Consider the following 19849-nt stretch of genomic DNA (forward strand, 5'->3'; position numbering starts at 1 on the left):
TGGGCAGCTCCAACTGTAAAACGCCGCGGTGATCACCTCTGAACTGAGGGCTGAAGAATTATAGTCGTTAACGGTGGGCTGACAAGGAGGCTGAAGCTGAAGTCGAGGTTGGCCAATAGGCGTTGTTGTTGACGGAGATTGATGATGATGGTGCCTCTGCGGGCCCAAAGTACGTCGGTTCCAAATGATTTGTCGAGAGCGTCTTAATAACGCCGTTAACGTCCGGGACGAAGGTGCCATTGTTGATACGGCGGACAACTCGATGAAGTTCAGAATAAGGAGGCCCCAGATAGTATCAACACGACAAAAGACAAATTCTCAAGTCTGAAGATCTTTGAAGACGAAGATCTTGGATGACGTAAAGCCGGAACAGTACGTAACGCTCCGATAAGTCGTCAAAGATCGGCTACGAAAACAATGGTCCACGCAGATTGCTCCGTGGAGAGACATACTCTCCCGGAATTCGCAGCGAAGTACCAAAGACCATCTCTGCTGGTGAGGCTTGAAGGTCCTCTTTCCAAGTCGTGCGCAGCCGATTTGGTTTATGGTCATATAGTTTCCTGGTGAGCATTTGAACGCGGCCTTGACCGTTTTTCTCTGAGAAAAAGTCAGCTTTGAACTGGGCGGACCCTGATCCGAGGTGATTGGCATTGGCGTTCCGAAAGTGGCGATGCAGCCGTCGAAGAGAGCTCAAGCATACATGTGGGATTTCGTGTCCAACAACAAGGCTTGAGGCCATCTAGCATAGCGGTCGATGATTGTAAAACAATGCTGGAAACCACATGGATGTGGTTAAAACGGGCGTCCGGAGTTGCGAATTTCCCCAGCTCTGTCCGATTGTGCCCATGTACTTTTGCTTACTGACAAGGAACACACTGCTTAGCCTAGCGGAGGACGTCTTCAGGGAGCCCTGGTCAGAAGAAACGTAACCCAACCCGTTTGGTCGTCGCTCCGCCGCTAGGGTGGAAAGATCGATGAGCGATGTTGAAAGCAGCCGTACTACGAAGACGGGCCGGCAAGTAAGGCCTGAGCTTATTGCCGACGACCGCGTAGTAAATCAGTTCTTCCTCTAAGGCGAGTTTCTGCAGCTTGACACTTGGGCTGTTTAATAAATGCGGAAGTTGGTCGTCTGCAACTTGCGCCTCGCTAATCAGACAGATAATTGGTGAACTGATTTTAATAAGGTTTTGATTTCCACAAAACCTTGAAAAGATAATAATCAATTAAAAAAAACCATTCAATTAAGCTGGAATTTAAATATCATAACAACGTATTTTAAAATGAAACAGATCCATTTCCCATTATTTACGTCCCCGAACATTTTCCATATTTACATATTGTTATTTTATGGAAACAATTGGCTTATAATTCCCAATGTCCAAATTAAAATATATTCACTTCCAAGCAATTAATCACATGGATAGAAACAATAAAGTTTTTATTAAATATCCGGAAATAAAGGGAATTATTGTCGACACTGGAACCGTGACTGCCATCTCGTTAAGCTATTAATCAACGCGATACAAGGGGGTGAAATTGATTCTGTTGTTCCGGCATTTCAGTGCAATGAGCAAATCTTTCCGCTTCGCTGACGCATGTTGAATATCAGCCGCAGCAATCGCAATGTGGCGAATTTTTGAATCAGTCAATTATTGACAATATGACAATGTCAAACAATGCCTGCCTGCGTTCCACTTTCACAGCTTTCAATCCTGGAATAACAGCCCTTGCGAAAGTGCCCCCATTTTCCGGAAATAATTCCCTCCATTTCGGCCTATCTCGTTTTCGATCATTTAAATTAGTTGCTGCATTTATTTATTTGTGTTTGGCATGAGATTTTGGGGGGTGACCTCACACACGGTTGCAGGCTACTATTTTCATTTATTCATTGCATTTTCTGTTAATTTATTCGGGATTGAACAAATGCTGAAATTGGGAATGCCTGTCCTTGATTCGAACAGAGCCAACTTAATTAGTGGCCCAGTTTTTGTTGAGCTGCACCCTCCCCTGCAAGCTGCAACCAATATGCGTCAGGACGGGATTATTGTTTGTGCATATAAAAGTGTGAACCCAATAAATGCATTCTGCTTCGCTTGGAGGGAGGACTTGGCAATGTATACCTTTCAAAGGATTAATGCAAATGAGTGTATTTTGGGCCAGGTTTGAGGGGTATAGCATTAATTAATATTTGCATACGTTCACTCTGACGGTAAGTGGATTTGCGGTGTATATTCGTTGATATCCCATTTCCGTACTCCGCTCAAGAGCCTCGATTCGGATTAAATGTTTACCCGAATATTGGTGGATCTTAAAAATTCACGGAACATTATTTGCTTATAATTTGATCCGTGTAAACATATATATATGTATGTCAATTTCACTGTAATATGTTATATATGCCTATTCATATAATTTTTTGGAGTTTGGGTATAACTCGTCATGAACGTTAAAATGCCGCTTTCAGTGCCTGAATGAATCGAGAAAGGTCAGTAAGTAAAATGTGATGGTCAAAGGGTCTTATATTCGTTCTAGGGCGAAAACGTGGCTTTGTACCCACGACAGAGCATAAAACTTGCGTAACGCCTGCTGAACCAAAACCAGTAGCTCGATCTCCAAAACCTATCTTTACTTCCACGTGGTGATGGCTGGGAGCTCGTCCTTAACGGAAAGCTGCAGACGGGAAGGGCTCATAAACCTGCACGGAAAACAATTATTATGAAAGGAGCCTCAAATGGATAGATATTACAAAGAGCTTACCAGAGAAATATCGAAATGTAAGCATAATTAACTTTCACGCCCCTACAGTAGAACCTCCAGAGTGGGAGAATGATGTCCTCTACGAGGCAGTAAAACGGACCCTCGAAGTTTCGGAAGTTTCGTTATCAAAGCCATACTTGGAAGTTTTAACAGTCATGTAGAGATGGGAAACTCATTCAGGGCATATCTCCACTCCAATACCTTACAAAAACCAGCGGAAAACCGAAAGCTCGGCGCATCAAAATTTTGTTGATTTTTTAATGAAAAAATATTTGGTTACACGAGGCTTCCACTCATATATAGCTCGTATACATTGAATATGCCCGATATTCAATTGGATGTGTAGAAGTAGTAATTTGACACGAAAGGGACAATTTTGACCCACTAGAACCTTTCTAATGATAGTAAGATTTCCACCAAACTTTCCAGAATGATGCTTCCTATTATGTTCTATTCTGCTTCAAAATGTTACGCATCTAGGATGAACTTACGGGGGGGTTCGCAGTAAACTTTCAAAATATTATAATCTAATCTATCCAATGTACTATTATTATCATTTGCGCATGACGCAGTGTTATTAGTTTCAAGTCTTTCGTGGCAATCAACTCTCGTTACGAAAAACATGCATAACATAGGAGACTGGCTAAAGAAGAAGAACCTCATTTTAAATTTAAATAAGTCGGAAATAATGGCCTTTTCATGCAGTGCAGCAGGACTACCAGATAAAAATAGCGTGTACTTACACGAAGGTTCTTGTAATCTTCAACCACAATGTAGCTGCCAATTGATCCAAATCGTCATTATTGTCAAATACCTGGGCCTAATACTAGATCAAAATTAAGAGACCTCGTATTTAGTACGTAATTTTCGATTTTTTTTTTAATTGTCAGTAGAAAACCTTAAGACTATTTATTTTCTGATGGTACAGTCAGTGATCGGTTACGGAATCATCGCATGGAGTGGGACATACAAGACACACCTGGAACGCCTGTATAATACACAAAAGGCAATAATGAAGTGTATGCTAGGTATAAATCGCCCTGCTGAACCAATACAAACAGTTCTACTACCAAACCCTATGTTCACCTCCACGTGGTGACCGCTAGGAGCTCTTTCTTAACGAAAAGCTGCAGACGGAAAAGGATGCAAGCGAGTCTCCCGCGCCTAAAAACGGGACAAATTGTACTACCTGGCACGCCAGGTTGGGGATTGGGTAGGGCTGAAAAACCTACATGGAAAACCAACGTTACGAAGCCACAGAAGGAGCCCCGGACAGGACAGACTTTACAACCACGAACCCCGCAACTACAACGGAATAACGATTTGTGCATTTTCTCTCGGAACGTGCTCTCCCTGTACATAGATGGAGCTGCAAAGCAGTTAGCCGACACCCTGTCGAAATATATGACTGATGTAACTGGACCGGTACAGGTTTCCTGGAGAAGAGTCGCTACGCCATATATTATAGCGGCCATGCAGTAAACCATCTGCTCAGGGTAGGTTTCTTAGTCAGCCAAAAAATGAAACCTGTTGTTGTCGGCTTTGGAAACGTAAGCGAATTGCTATGCACTCTGGGTTTGAGAGGCAAATTTAGAAATATAAGCTTTACAGACGTTCACGCCTCAACACAGGAGACTGCAGAGTCGGAGAAGGATACCTTCTACGTGGCAGTTTAGCGGACCCTCGAAGCCTGTTCAGATTATGATATCAAAATCATACTTGAAGTTTCAATACCAAGAACCAAGAAGTGACCTCACAGACTTAGAAAGGAAGCCTGAGAACTGGTCTGTGAACTAGAAAAGTACAGGGAGCAACCGCACCAGGTGCGGAAATTTTACCAACAAGTCAGCAGGATGACGCCCTATACACCACGATGCTCATCCTGCCGAGACAAAGAGGTAAATCTGATTTCCGACAGAATGGGCATATTGGAGCGATGGGTTGAGTACTTTGATAAACTGCTAAACAACCAAAATATCGGCGAGTTAGAGGCCCCACCAACTGAGGACGACGACCAAATACTGCCACCACCAAGTATAGAAGAAACAGTCCGTACAATCCACCGGCTTAAAAATAATAAGACGCCAGGAGTCGATGGAATTACAACCGAATTAGTTAAATATGGAGGCAACCAACTACATCAAGTGGTTCATCAACTGATGCTCAAGGTGTGGGGCAGCGAATCAATGCCTGACGACTGGCAACGAGGCATTGTCTGTCCCACATATAAAAAGGGAGATATCACGCAGCGCAGCAATTACAGAGGTATCACTCTGCCGAATACCATCTATAAAATATTCTCCGCTATTTTGCTAGGCAAAATTGCCCGATATGCCTAGAACATCATTGACCCATACCAAAGAGGCTTCACTCCTGGCAAATCAGCAACAGATCAGATGTTGGAATATCGACATCAGTTGCACTATCTGTTCATCGACTTGAAAGCCGCCTATGATAGCATAGCCAGGGTAAAACTATACACGGCCATGAGAGCATTCGGTATCCCGACGAAATTGATAAGACTGACTAGCCCTGACCAATGTGCGAGGCCAGATAAAAGTAGCGGGATCACTCTTGAGACCATTCAACATCAACAACTGTCTTAGAGAAGGCGATGCCCTATAATGCGTCCTCCTTAACTTAACCCTAGAGAAAGTGAATCGCAATGCAGATGTGAATGCGGGAGGCGCGATCCTCTTTAAGTCCACTCAACTACTGGTCCACGCTGACGATACTGACATTATAGAAACAACAGCCCGGAATATACTGTTAGATCTAGCAGGCGGTGCAAGATCTTGGGCTATATATTAATGAACACGAGACAAAGTACATGGTGGCAACGTCAGCACCAAAAACAAAAGAACGAACAACATCGAATCACACTGGTCAAACGAAAACAATAAAGAAAGGAGACTGCAAATTTGAGACCATTGAACATTTCTCGTATCTAGGGTCGAAATTCTAATCCGATAATAGCTATGACAATGAAATCTACAGAAGGTTGTTGGCTGTCAACATAGCCTATTTCAGGTTACAAAAACGGTTTCGCTGGAAACGTTTCATCATACAATCAACGCTCTTACTATACAAGACTATGATCTCGCCAGTCCTTATGTATTCCTCGGAAGCCTGGTTCCTAGCAAGAAAAATTGTGAACTCTTGGCGGGGTTTGAGAGAAGAGTTCTCCGAAGAATTTTTGGCCCCCTACATTAGGATGAACGATTCCGTAGCCTACATAACGACGAAATCTTTGAGAGGTACAACGGCCGTCTGGTTGTAGAACAAACCATTGAACGATACCACGATCGTCTGGTTGTGAATAAAATCCGGCTCAATATATGGCAGTGGGCAGGTCACTTAACTCGTATGGGTGAGGATAATCCAACCGGGAAAGTCTTTAAAAGCATCATATATGGTAGAAAAAGAAAAGGACGACGTGGCAAACCCTACCTCAAATGGAGCGACGGCGTAGTCAAGTGCGTGAGGTGACTTTCTGTGATACCGAATTGGTAAACCTCGGTCCGAAACCGGAATACCTGCAGTTCCTTACTAAGCTATGCCTAGACCGGTTACCGGTTGTTGCGTAGTTGATAACAATGATAGTAAGTAAGTATTTGCTGTCAGATGGCCGGAGGGGAATAATGTACAGCTAGAAAAACTAGGATACTCCACACAACTCTGCTTGGGTACCGATAGATAACGCTACATAGATTTAGTTGCTAGCACAGTGAATGAGCAAATTTAGCTCCAGCTAGAACTGTTTGTAATACATACGCCAAAAGAAATTTAAAAAAGTCGTTTTTAAGATTGCGTTTATGAAGATGCATACATTTAGTAGTTTACGAGAAGTGTATCTTTGCAAGACATTCCAGTTAGAAAGTCTGCGATCATTTCCAACCAGTCGTAAGCCTCCTTCAAATGTATGACTATAGTTCTAAGCGACTGCAGATAAAAATATAATAACCAAGTAGGACAGCTAACTGTCAAAAATAATATCTAGGGTCCAATTAGCTTAATGAATTATATATTGTATATATTGTAGCAAAATAATTTGGTTAATAACTGGATATTAGATATCAGTGGACACATGAGCACTTGAGTCAAACCACCACAACGTCTCCTAGTGTATAGTCACGATATTGACGTGTTCTAAAATCCTTAAAGGCCTAAGTCAAAATTTTATCATTGTGCAATTGATTATTATTTTTTCGAGTTGTCACAATCTCGGTAGACGCCGGATTTGTCCTAATACTAGGACTAAATGCCAAGCAGTTAGACTCGGTGAATCCTATCTTCTCAAAAGACAAAGGGACGGTGGTGGTCGGCGGTAGGTTAGTGAAACAATCCGTCGAGAACTCCCCGCAACATAGAATAGTCCAATTCTGCATGCTTTGAACGAGACTGTGTGAGAGTCCCAGGACATCAAGGAGGCTATGAGAGATTTGGGTACAATACCTTTAGCTGACAATATTATGAGGAGTTCAACTACCCTCTCGAGACGCCAATTCCTTTGATTGCTCAAGCCAGTGACTCTTAGTTCCCCATCTTCTCCACCTATTTTCGTTCAATGTTGGGGGATATGATATGATCAGCCGATGCTCTCTCATTATGAGCTTTCTGCTCGGGTGGCGAACACGCCATCCTGAATGGCACACATAAACCCTTTCGTCACAGCAAAGAGCGCAAGACCATTTGTTCGACGAATGCAAATTGACAAGGGGCTGCCAAAGGCAATTCACGTGTTTGCCGTGTATCACTCAATCCAATAAAGCGAATGCGAATCTTCTGATCCTGCAAGGTGACAGTCGCGAGTGCACCACATTACACAAGTAATTGTAGCTGCAGCAGTGTCATATAAGCACAGCCGAGATGCAATCTCATCATTAATTTGAGATAGACTTCTCGGAGTTGCTGGAGATGCATAGAGCCTGGGAATACTTGGTCTAGAAGCAAAAATTTAATATGAAAAACAAAAAAAAAAAAAATATTCCTAAAATCGACCTGCCTTTTGAATAAAGTCGTAAGGGAATAATAACTCCAAATTCCCTCTATACCTGGCGATTGATAAAATCTACTTACTCCTTTTGAACTTCTTGCAAGTTGAAAGTAGAACTCTTGAAACTCTGCAAAGTGTATCCAATTATATAAATCCCTTTGTGAGCACGAGGTGTTGTTCCTTCGGTTAAGGAAGAAATCCAATTAAGTTGTTGCTGAAACATGGCACGAAAATAGGAGAATAGTTTTCACAACTTCAGTTGTAAATTAAAAGTACTCGTACGTTTCCTGAAAGAGCACTTGCTTGCTGAGATTGTTTTGTTTGGGGACAATGGGGCATGCATGTGTGTGTGCACAAAACTAATAACTGCAAATTGGAGATTGTAAACTTTCAAACTAAACAGAATTGTGAAACTTTGAAAGAGGACTCTCGTCGGTTGGATTTTGATCTATTCCGAAGAAAGGGTCGCTAGTGGCCCAACATTTCCACCAGTAGACAACGATTCCGTATTTAATAAAAGAAGTTGTTCAAACTTTGGTGAGTCTAAACTGTTGATATGTTGGAACGTGTTCTAAATTGATGAAATCCAATTGGGGCTAAGTGGCGATAAACAAAAGAGTATGATCATCACATGCTAGTTTCGAACTATTCGTCGAACTTCTCAAGAAAGTAAACGAAACTATACACTGAACACTCCCATATTTTAGAAAGCAGGGAAGAAGAACACCTCGGTTCTCTGGCTTTACTCTGCTTGAACCAAAAGTTGCTGAGCTTCATGAATTTATCAAAGAAAAATATAATGTTTACTTGGCAATTAGGAACACGATGGTAGTCGTCAGGGCGCTATGCAACAAATCGACTCAGATGGAAAACCACAGGAAGAGCTTAAAAATACTAGCTCCACAGTAACGCAGTTAATACAAATCACATAAATCTTTCCATGCACAAACAAAGGAAATTTTACAGCAACCGTATGGTGAGCATCCAAACAGTTGCAAGTATCTGAAAAATAAAACGGATTAACGACCTAAATCTCAGTATTAACCAAAATATAAGCGCTTGCAAGGAACCCGACGTCAAAGCGAAAAGTGTATTACAATTAGACTAAGGTTCACTTCAAAAAGCTAAGAATAAAACAAGTCGAGAAACCGGGGTGCTAGCTTCATGATTTTTTTCAGATTTTTCAGTTGGGTAGTTTCTGGAAATGGCCCCGTTAAAGAAATCATCACTTTTGACCCTCCGCATTTCCCTACAAAATTAAGCCTCGCAACGAAAAGTATTAATCGACTATTCCTTGATATACAACATGACTATATTCGGTGAACAAAAATGTTGAGCCCCCCTTTTCCATGTATGAGGACCCCCCCCCCTTAATCTCAACGTGGAAGGATTTCACTCGGTGCATGTCTGACCATTCACACTTTCTACCTTTTCACGAAATTTCGTGTCAATCGGTATAGCCGTTTCTAAGAAAAGTGCGTGTGACAGACAGACAGACAGGCACGCGACACACAGCCAGACATTGAACTGATTTTAATAAGGTTTGACGCTTCTAGGACGGTGCAGCATAGGGGCCACCCAAAACAAAAACAGCTAGCAAATAGGTTCTTGTTTAGCCAAACTCCATTGCTCTACGCCTCCAAGTAACGCATTGGCAGAAGTTAGAGGATATTCTGTACAATCCGATACTGGACGCAAAAATACGGAGGGACTTCAATTCTTTAGCCACTGAGGAGCAGAGTTCGATTGTAAGAAGGTATTCCCTTCTGAAAGCTTTCTGGCAAGAAAACGTTACATTGGCGAACGGAGTGAAGGTAAAGTTAATATTTATCGGAAAGGAAGGATCAATTCTGTCGTCGACCCAAATTCCAGTACTTCTAAACTAGGTTGGCATAAACATATGTCACATATGTAACAGTACGCACAATGTTCATTATTGCTGCTTGTCCATCTGGAAAGAGGAACAGTTAACGACGTGCAGCGAGATGGGTAGGTAGGTGGATGTCGCTCCGACGAACCTCATTAGCGCTGTGGTTCGCCCATTTCGAAGGTACAAACTCCTAAGACCATGACTGGTATTATGAAAGCAAGGAGGCAGAGTGTAGCAACTTCCTCAGAGGCAGCCCGTTTCATTCACGACTCTAGCTAGAGCTGGTCAATCGCAAAGGAAGTGCCTGAGGATTCTATCCTCTTCCCGTAGCTTCGGCAATGCGAACTGCAGAGTATGCCGAGCCTGGCGGCATGGTCCCCTATACGTCAGAGCCCCGTGCAGACTGCCATAATCTTTTATGCATTCCCACGCGTCTGGCGCAAATGCTCTCACAATTGGGTTTTGTTATAAATGGGCGAAATCCCCCAGGGCTTAGCACCGATGGTGAGCCTTCGCTATCTGAAATCCACGGCTGCTAAGTAGCCATCGAAGGAATTCCAAGAGCAGAGTCTCGGCTGGTCAATCCATCAGCCCGTTCATTTCCCTTTATGCTCCTTTGACTGGGAGCCCAGAGGGCACTCCCCCGCCAGCCTGGGAGATGTCATCGCTGTCGGTCAGAAAGGCTTTATTACGCTGGGGCTCAGATCAAATCCCACCCATTGACAGGCTTCTAGTATCGCTAGTATTTCCGCTTGAAATACACTGGCAAAACCTGGAAGAACGTGCAACTCGGATGCGTACTCGAGAAAACGCATGTACCGACTCCACAGGTAATCTTTGATCCGTCGGAGAATCATATTGTACATATCATATCCTAGCAACACCCCGCCAATCTTCCACTCTGCCCTGGTTGGAAAGTCCACAGCAAAGTTTCTCCTAAACTTCAGCTTGCGTGCGGCGTAGTATTGGGGTATGCCCAGATTTCTCGAAGTACTTGGTCTAGGATGTCATAATGGCCATAGGGCTTCGCTGTCCAGAATTCGGACTCACGTAGTCTGACAGCACTGCATGCTAGCTACTTTTTGCTCTAAGTCTTTCGCCGTACAATGAAGCCACATGTAAGAATGGGACGCACTACAGCATTCGTAGAAGCCTACATAGGCCTGCGGGTTAAGGTCTACATTCAATTTCCAATTTGGCTTCGGATCCAGTATTGCACCCAAATACTTTATATTGGCGGAAAAAATCAGTCTTTGTTCATTCAGCCGCGAGAGGTGGAATTGAGATACCCTTATCGGGAGGTGAATTGCATTAGTTCCGTTTTGGTTGGATTTCGCATCCCCTTGAATGACATCATTCATAATGGAGGGAAGCATCCCCAATACACCGCCTCCCATTCCCTAATATCGCGAAGTCGTCGGCATACGCAACCACCTCCACCGCGCTCCTGTCCATCATCCGTACATTTCGTCCATTACTATTAGATGCCGCCATCCTGGGGCGTGCCTCTGTTCACAGCTCTAGTCAAGTGGCTGCCTCCCAGATACGACTGGATTATTCCGGTTCTTAGCATTGATATTGTCCAATGTGCAAGATACCCCTCCAATCAATTACTGGTCAAGGCTTCCTTGATGGCGCATGAAGGCTGCTGTAGTATACTGTTTGCACTCCAGCGACCGTTCAACCGTGCCAATTACCCCGTGGAGAGCGGTTTCTGTGGGTTTGCCTTTGAGGTAGACCTACTGGAACTTAGCGTTCTCTCCATAATCGTCCTTAAGTGGACGGGCTCCATTGTCTTCAATACGAAAGAGATGAAGCTGACAGGTGGAAAGTCCCTTGCGGGCTCTTATATGAGAACAACCCTTTCTTGCTCTTTCAGTGGCACAGCTGGCATTATTCCATCTGGGCCCGATGATTTATATGCGGAGAAGTAGTTTATAGCCCAGCCAATCTTATCCCCTGTAATTACCTATTTGATACTCTCGCACGGGTGTATACTCTTCCAGCAAGGTTCTGACTCATAGTGCTCCTCACTGGCTGGAAAAGGCGTCTGAACCGGCAGCTCCAAGGTTTCACCTGAAGATTCCGGGCAGGAGCTTTCGACTTTTTAAAGAAGGATGGGATCCTAGAAATCTATGACAGTATCTGATTGAGCCTCGCAGATTCGCTGAGGCTTTCTATGTTCTGACAATAGGCAAACCAGCACCGTCCTTTGGGAGTTTTGATGGCCGATTATACTTCTTCAAGCAGCCTTTGTATGGTTGTCAGTATTTGCGCCTGTACCAAATGTTGAAAATCTAACTGGTCAACTTCCTGAGGCTGGACAGGCCTTCTTACTGTATTGATCAGAGTACGAGAATTTATAGGCGGTTTCGAATGTCTTTTTCAGAGCCTCGACCTTTGACTCTAGTTCATGTGTCGTGCCAATTTTGCCAATTTGCCTGCTGGAGAGTTTGCTCTTGATAACTTGTCCTAACTTTTTCCAGTCGATCCTCCTGAGGTCGCAGAGCATTGGCGTTGCAGCCCATAAACAGGTTGGCCTTCTTTGCTTCTATGGTGGACGCCAAATGTTGCAGTTTTTTTTGACGAGCTGGTTGATCTTGGGCCATGCAAGCCGAGGAAATATTCACATTCTTTGTTCCCACTTACCACCGTTGAAACTCAGGTTCGGACATGAAGAAGCGTGCAGACTCTTCCTTGCGGGGATGCATATTCTAAGTCTGTCGTGATCAGCGCCTCTTGTGCTATGGAATAAATTGATGGTTCGTTTGTTTCCTCCAGGAGGAAAACAAGCGGATTGACCGAGGCGCACTCTGAGTTCTGCAGATTTTTTTACGCTGCTCTCAGTATGATCTGCTTGGGTAGCTCTATTCGGACTCTCGCTCCTTATCTCCTCCCACAACTCGTTGGCGGCGTCGAAAGGATCCAGGCCGTCGTCCGGTTTTACCAAGCAAAACACTTTCGCCTTTGCGTTCCTTCCATGCTAACTCTAGTCCGCTTGTGTTGCTGTTCGATCTCGTCTAGAGATCGATTGCTTTTCCAAGCGGTTCTGCCTTTTGCTCGTGTGTCTAGCGTTTACTGTTATATTGTTGAAGAATGGTATTCTTATTCTTCGCAATTCTACTTAGAATATGTATGTAGAATATGTATGTACAGTCTGTGAACGCTACAGGCGAGAACCCATTGAATACGATATTTTAGGGAATAATACAATAAGTCCAATAAGGGACAAGGTATCTGATGAATTAAAAGCACAACAAGGTTCTACCTCTGAAAAGAAAACGCAAAACTGGCTATTTCTTTGGTATAATATACAACAGTCTTTCAGGCCAGAGTATGTGAGAAGAGTGGCAGGCTTAGTGATTTACAAGGAATTGGAAGACCTACGGTTCTTGGAGTGTTAGTGGATTTTCCCAGTGCGGCTATCAAACTGTCATGACAGGCCTTCCGTAAGGACATGTCAAGACAAGTCAAGCCTAAATATTGGTCTGCAAAGTTAAAGAGTAAGTGCATCGCTCTGACAGAAGTCCATTGCGTACCTAGTTTAAGTAAAATTATTTAATTACACTCAACTAACTGACTCTGAGTCCCATTTTATGCCCAGATGAATATTCTACAAAGATAGGCGAACTTTACTAGAAATTACTTTGATTTTGAGACGTCAAACCATCTAGTGATTCTTCTTTTATACAATTTACATGTACATATAAATGTCCGTACTAATAAGATTTCCGACCAGCTTCCCTGATAATTTTCGAAGTTATTTATGCCAAGGCAGAATGTAGAGAGGCCATGAAGTAAATGTTCCACCGGAACCCCATCAAAAGATAATGGCGAAAATATGTAAATCTCTCATTGACGGTGAGGGCTGACAAAGCAACATTTGATCGTGCTTCAACTGTTATTTAATGGTTGAATTTGTGTTTCAATAATTGAACCAAATTTATTGTCCTCGAGATGGTATTCAACAAACGATAACACCCGTATCATCGGAGCAGCTTAGGATAGAATTCAAAGCTCCAGGATACCAAAAATTTAATCGGAAATGTTAGCCCTCAGCATCGTGTTGGACTGAGTATATAACACCATCTAACGGCATTGCCGAAAGTTCTTCTTAATATTATTCCATTATACAAAAAAAAAAAACGTTTTTCCACAGTCATATTCTGGCCTTTTGGTCATCGGTTACATTCGCCCAAATTACCCCAACTTCCATAATGTTTATCAGTTCTCAAATGTATTTGGGATGAACATATAAATTTTTATGTTCAAATTTAACTGCACTGAAAACGTAAAAGTGTCCCTCTAAACGATAAACGCATTCAGAGATAGGATAAGGAGATTATCTGACCCTTTTGGCCGTACGGGAGTTTCATATGAGACCGACTGACAAATTTTTCTGGAGCTGTATCGGTTGCAAAGTCTCATCTGTAAAGCTCAGAATAGATAAATTCACTTTTTTTTAATCTTGGGTTGCGAAAAAAGGACATTTGTCGTAAAAAATTAGAAAAATGTATCAGAAATAAATAAAAAATAAAATATAAACTTTTCGTGATAATAACTCTGACATATATGCATATCTTGATCGAAGTCAATTTTAAATAAAGCAACTAAAGCACTTATAGATCTCAATTGCTGTATTTCTACAGAATTGTGAAGTAAGTTAGGGAAAATCATTTCTTAACACTAACTTTTCAAAAAGTATCTGTATCTAAAAAGAAAAGAAATAATGCTATAATATTATATTGCATAGTTCAGCTTTTCGGAGCAGAGACGTCTTTTGTAAGCACAATAAAACGACACCAAAGGACGAAGCTGATGACGAATATATCCCGCGCCAATCGATATCGGCTTACTAAAACAAAGCGAGCGGTAAGGAAAACTATTATAGAATAAGAGACGTTATTTTCAACGATACAGATTAAGTGACTTCCGCTGAAATGATTCGTTTACCAAAGAAGAAAACCATATCGCAGCAGCATATTTCAAAATATTGCGGCGAGAAGAGTAACAAAGTAAACTGAAAATGATAGCACTGAAAGGAAAGCAGCGAAAAGCAAAGCTTGACTGATGTCGCTAGTTTAATGTAGATAAAATAAAAACCTAATAGTGAAGCAATGCAAGGAAATTTTTAAATGAAAGATTTGGAGTTAATAGTTTTTAGGCACTTCGGTTCTTCTTCTATCATTAACAAAATTCCGCACCAAAACCCGCCCACCGCAACCTGTTGACCCGGATTTCGTCCACTACCATACGGTCATGGTATCACTTATAGATTTCGTCATTAGGTAGGCTACGGAATCATCCATTCTAATGTAGGGGGCCGAAAATTCTTCGGAAGATTCTTCTCTCGAACGCGGCCAAGAGTTGGTTTTGTGTCTGTCTGTCCGTCTGTCTGTCTGTCCATCTGTCCGTCTGCCCGTCTATCCGTCTGTCCGTCTTTTTTTGTTGAGGAGACGGAAATCTTCAAAAGACACTGGTCTGGACACACCAACGTGTGGGATTTTTATCCACTAAAACCACCCCCGGCTCCCTCCCTGCCCCGCGGAACCACCAAAAAGTATTACAGGGATGAGCCTGTGTGTTCACCGACCCTTTCCCCAGCGTTCCCAATGCTCTTGCCATCTATTTAGAGATCTCTTCCTTTCGGCGTTCTTCGTCGGCGATAAAGGAGAGATAGACTTTGCACTATATATATTCGTCATCTCATCTGCCAGGATGTCAGTGGGCATCATTCCAGAGACGACGAATGCTGCATCATCGGAGACAGTCCTGAATGCCGAGCACACCCTTTGGGCTGTTCTTCTGTAGACTGAACTCAATTTGTTAGCGTTAGATGTAACCTGCAATGCCTTTCCCCAAATTGGAACTGCATAGAGCAGGATCGAACTCACTACCCTAGCTATAAGCAACCTGGAAGCATACCGTGCTATTTATATTTACCGTCCTATGATTACTCTCACACGCTAGTGCTTCCTCCCACTGCTCTTGTTATGCGTCCCATCATTTGCTCTTTTCCGTAGCCGCACCACCGGGACTTTGGCCTTTCAATAGCATCTCTATGAATGCATCCTCCTTCACGGACCAGCCCCGGTTTCCAGCCTCACGGGAACATGCATCGACGCATGGCCCATATTCGATCTGGAGGAAAATCGCCTGGTGGTCGCTGTGAGTATAATGCTCACTGACAAACCATTTCATTCTCCTCGCCAATGTGGTACTCATATATGTCAGATCGACTATTGAGCTCGACCCTGTCCCATGAAAAGTGGAAACGTTTCCCGTGTTGGCAAGCACCAAATCTAGCTCCGCGAAAGCCTCGAGCAGGATACGGCCCCTGGTGTTCGTTGTGCGACTGCCCCAATCCACGGCCCACGCGTTGAAATCACCAGCTATGATCTTGGGGTTTCGACTTCTTGCATCCGAGACTAGCATACCTAGCATTCTTTCGAATTCTGTTATCGTCGCGCTTGGTGGAGCATAGCAACTATATATATAGATACCAGCTATTTTTGCCCTGATGAATCCAACTTCTGGAAACTCCATCACTTCTGAATGGCCTGATTTCCACACGCCCATTTTGCCGCCTTGCCAGTTTCATCTGCAGTCCAGGCACCGCTCTTATTGTTGCGATAAGGCTCGCTGATTATGGCAGCTTCGATTCCCTTCTCATAGATGGTCTGCGAGAGAAGGTCTTGCGCTGCCTCGCAGTGGTTGAGGTTGATTTGTATCAAGCTCATTTTTTGCATTCAAGGCTCGCCTAAACACTGGGCATCTGCTGCCTGCAACGTGCGACAGTCGACGCCTTATGTCTGTCTGTCTGTCCGTCTGTCTGTCTGTCACAGCCGATTTATTCGGAAACGGCTGGACCGATTGTCACGAAAATTGGTAAGAGTGATCTGCCGTTCCCTTTACATGCAGCAATTGGCGCCGTTTTGTATTAAGTTTAAGGGGGGGCTCCCCATACATGTCAAAGGAGGCTGCAAAATTTTTTTCACAGAATTTTGCCATGCGGTGTATCAAATGGAAGGTCTCAATTAGTACTTTTCGAAACTGGTTCAATATTTGATATTGGGTGAAATATAGGGGAGTGAGGGCTCAAAATATGACCCCCAAAAAGTGTAACAGATCTCGTTCTCAGAACCTATCAAACCGAAAAATCCGAAAAAAATCGCAGTGATGCATCTCTATGAAATCTAGGCCTCAAAATATATCCGGTTCCGATATCTGCACAAATAAAGTTAATAATAGTATATTTCCACATTTTAGAAATTTACCCGGCACCCCCCTCATGTTCATCGCAGACGTACAAAATTTAGCACAGGTGTAATGAAGAACATGGTGCACAATTCGGTCAAGTTTGAAGAAAATCCAACTATTATTAACAAAGCTATAGGGGGTGAAATTTTACAATTTTGTGTAAATGTCGTGCACCCTACAACCTGCATAACGTCATCATCACATATCAATTCGTCAATACCACAACGAAGTAAGTTCGTATGAATTGGGTGGAAAAGGATTACTCCAATTACGCCAACGAGACATGTGTGTATGTAGGTATATAGCGTGTGCGTTGAAATTTCTTAGATAAGATGAACACAAAACCTTTATACCCGAAGCGCGAGCTTCCGGTTTCCCGACTTGTTGTAAGCTGAAATGGGCTCCGTTGGCTGGCAACAACTGTGTGCGAATTTCATCGCCGTTGCTATTATCGGTTGTAATTTTCGATTCTAGATAAGAGAAATTTTCAACGGTCTCAAAGTTGTAGTCTCCTAGTCTCCTAGAAGAAAAAAACGGGCCATCCAAATTTTCCCCGCAGAAACACATGTCCTTTATAACTAGTTGAGCCTGCACTCAAAAAGAAATGCTCTCCGCTCTCTAGTCCGAGTGCACCCACGTATAACTCATATCATATAAGAAAAAAACAATATGTAGAAACGCTGCCTCGGTCCTTTTGCAATCCTTTCATAATTCTTGACATAATAGAAATTTAGCTTTCAGGTGCTCATTCATTCAAGCCTATAGTAGCGTCAAGTGGATGCAAAACTGGCACAATTAGAAAGGATAATGTACACATTTGGACGAAAGCCAGGCAGTATTGCACTCCGCACCTCAAAGCTCCGTCGCCGCCATTCAACAGCAGTGTATTTGCTTAAGTAATTATCCAAGCGCGCTCAGAAACAAAAGGTATTATTGCACATTCTCTCTGAAGGATGAAGTTTTTGAGGCTGCACGTAGGTGAGCTGAAAGAAAATAATATAATAGGGCACAATGTACACATGTCCGCGTGTTCATATACCGCTTTATTATCAAAGCCAATTATAAATGGAATATTCTACTAGATAGTCACATTGTTAAGAATTGTGGTGAGTTTTTCATGCATAACAATGGAAAATGACTTGAAGAGGTATCAGCGAAGAATAGCGGATGGTAAATTAGTTTCAAAACCACATGACGGTCTCTGTGGTCGCCATTTAAAATGATTTCTTAAATCTGTAGACCTGTCATTGTTTCAAAAGTCCAAAGGCTCTTCTTTATATTCTCCACTCATTGAGAGAAGACTCTGGCATAACTCTTTTTTACAAAAAAGTAGTGGAGATTAATACGTTAGTACACGGAAAGAGAATTTCTGATTACCAAAGTTGAAACGTGTCCCTTGTGTTAAAAGGACGCTTTGAAATGTTGCCTTGCACCTGGAAAAGCAGTAGCATTGGCTTCCAGCAATCTGTTCTGACACTATTGCAAAGTGAAGTGTTCCATTTGTAGTTGGAGAGGTATTTTCCGGGCGTAGAATTATGTCAACATTTTAGCTCAAGAAGGGGCATCTCAATTATTGCAGGTCGCGGGTGTTCAAAGTGGGGAGGGAACCTAACAGGCTGGGCTTAGAAACAGCTAAGACAAAACTATATTAGATGAGGACGCAAGATGTCCTGCATTTCCGTTCCTTCAATCGTAGTATCGGGGTTAGCGAATTATTTGTGCCAAAATCAAAAATATCTTCAATTTTGGTGTCTAGCATTCAATTTTGTTACAAGAGTACACATAGATCCGCATTATGTAGTCCAGGTATTGCTTTCAGTGAAAGCGGAACGGCTAATATTGATGCCTCCATAGCTTCCATATGAACCATTTTCGTTCCGTACATCTATTAGCCTGCACGTTCACGGTGGATTACCCTTTTACTGCGTGGTGTAGCAGTTTGGTTTCACTATCAACGTACGTGTAAGCCCATTATATATTTATTTGATACTATAAAATAGCATTATAGTAACATTATTAATCATTTTCTAACTGCTTCATTCATTCCAGAATATTCAGGAATTGAAGGATTTGTAACCATGATTTGATAGCAGAAATACTTTCACTTACGCTTTGCAGCTTAACCTACTAGGATCTCTGCAAAACCAGTGAGGACTGCCTCAATTTCCAAAAAAAAAAAAATTTTACTTCGGCCGTTTCAAGCCTGAATTTATTAAGCGAATTTTCGATCTGTATAATTCGCACCCACAAAGTGTTTGCGAGTTCTTATAAATGAGCGAATAAAACCCGGTAGCAGTTCGGTCCATTGCTCCCAGGGCAGAGGTAAGGCAGCGTCTCATGAGTTGCCTCCGCCCTGGATGAAATTGGAAGTCGTCTTTTCTTAAAGATTGGGCACAAGCCCGAAGTAGATGGGTCCATGGACCAGAAACAGTGGGGTTGAGTTGCGTCCAAATTGGTCTCAGGGGACTCAGAACTTCCTTTATTCCCAAACGAAAATCAATCAGCGATGGTTTCCGCGAAGGCAAAACACTCGGTAATACATAATGCTCCACTAAGCTCAGAATCGAAACACAGAATATCACAATTTATTCTACCAGTCCATTATCCATTAGATATCTGAAATATTTCTCATACGAAATTTTCAATTAGTCATGCTGTTAGCCATGTTAAAGTGGACTTAACCCAATCCCCGCTTACCGAATTAAACACATTGCTTGTGTTTTGCGTCACTTGTGCGCAGCACATACCCAAATGTCACGCACTACCAAAAAGGTGCACAACTATTGCAGTCGAATCAACTTTGAATGGGTTCGTCGAAACCCGTACTGATGCTCTGACGACCACCTGCTAGTTTAATGAATGAGTGCGGCTGGTCAATATTTTCCCGTTATATCCTAAAAGTCAGATAGGGCAAAATAGAGACGGCACCTCCAATGGGTGAGAAACACTATTTCTCCATGGAGGAT

Source organism: Hermetia illucens, chromosome 2 (genome assembly GCF_905115235.1).
Source record: "Hermetia illucens chromosome 2, iHerIll2.2.curated.20191125, whole genome shotgun sequence".
NCBI lineage: Eukaryota > Metazoa > Arthropoda > Insecta > Diptera > Stratiomyidae > Hermetia > Hermetia illucens.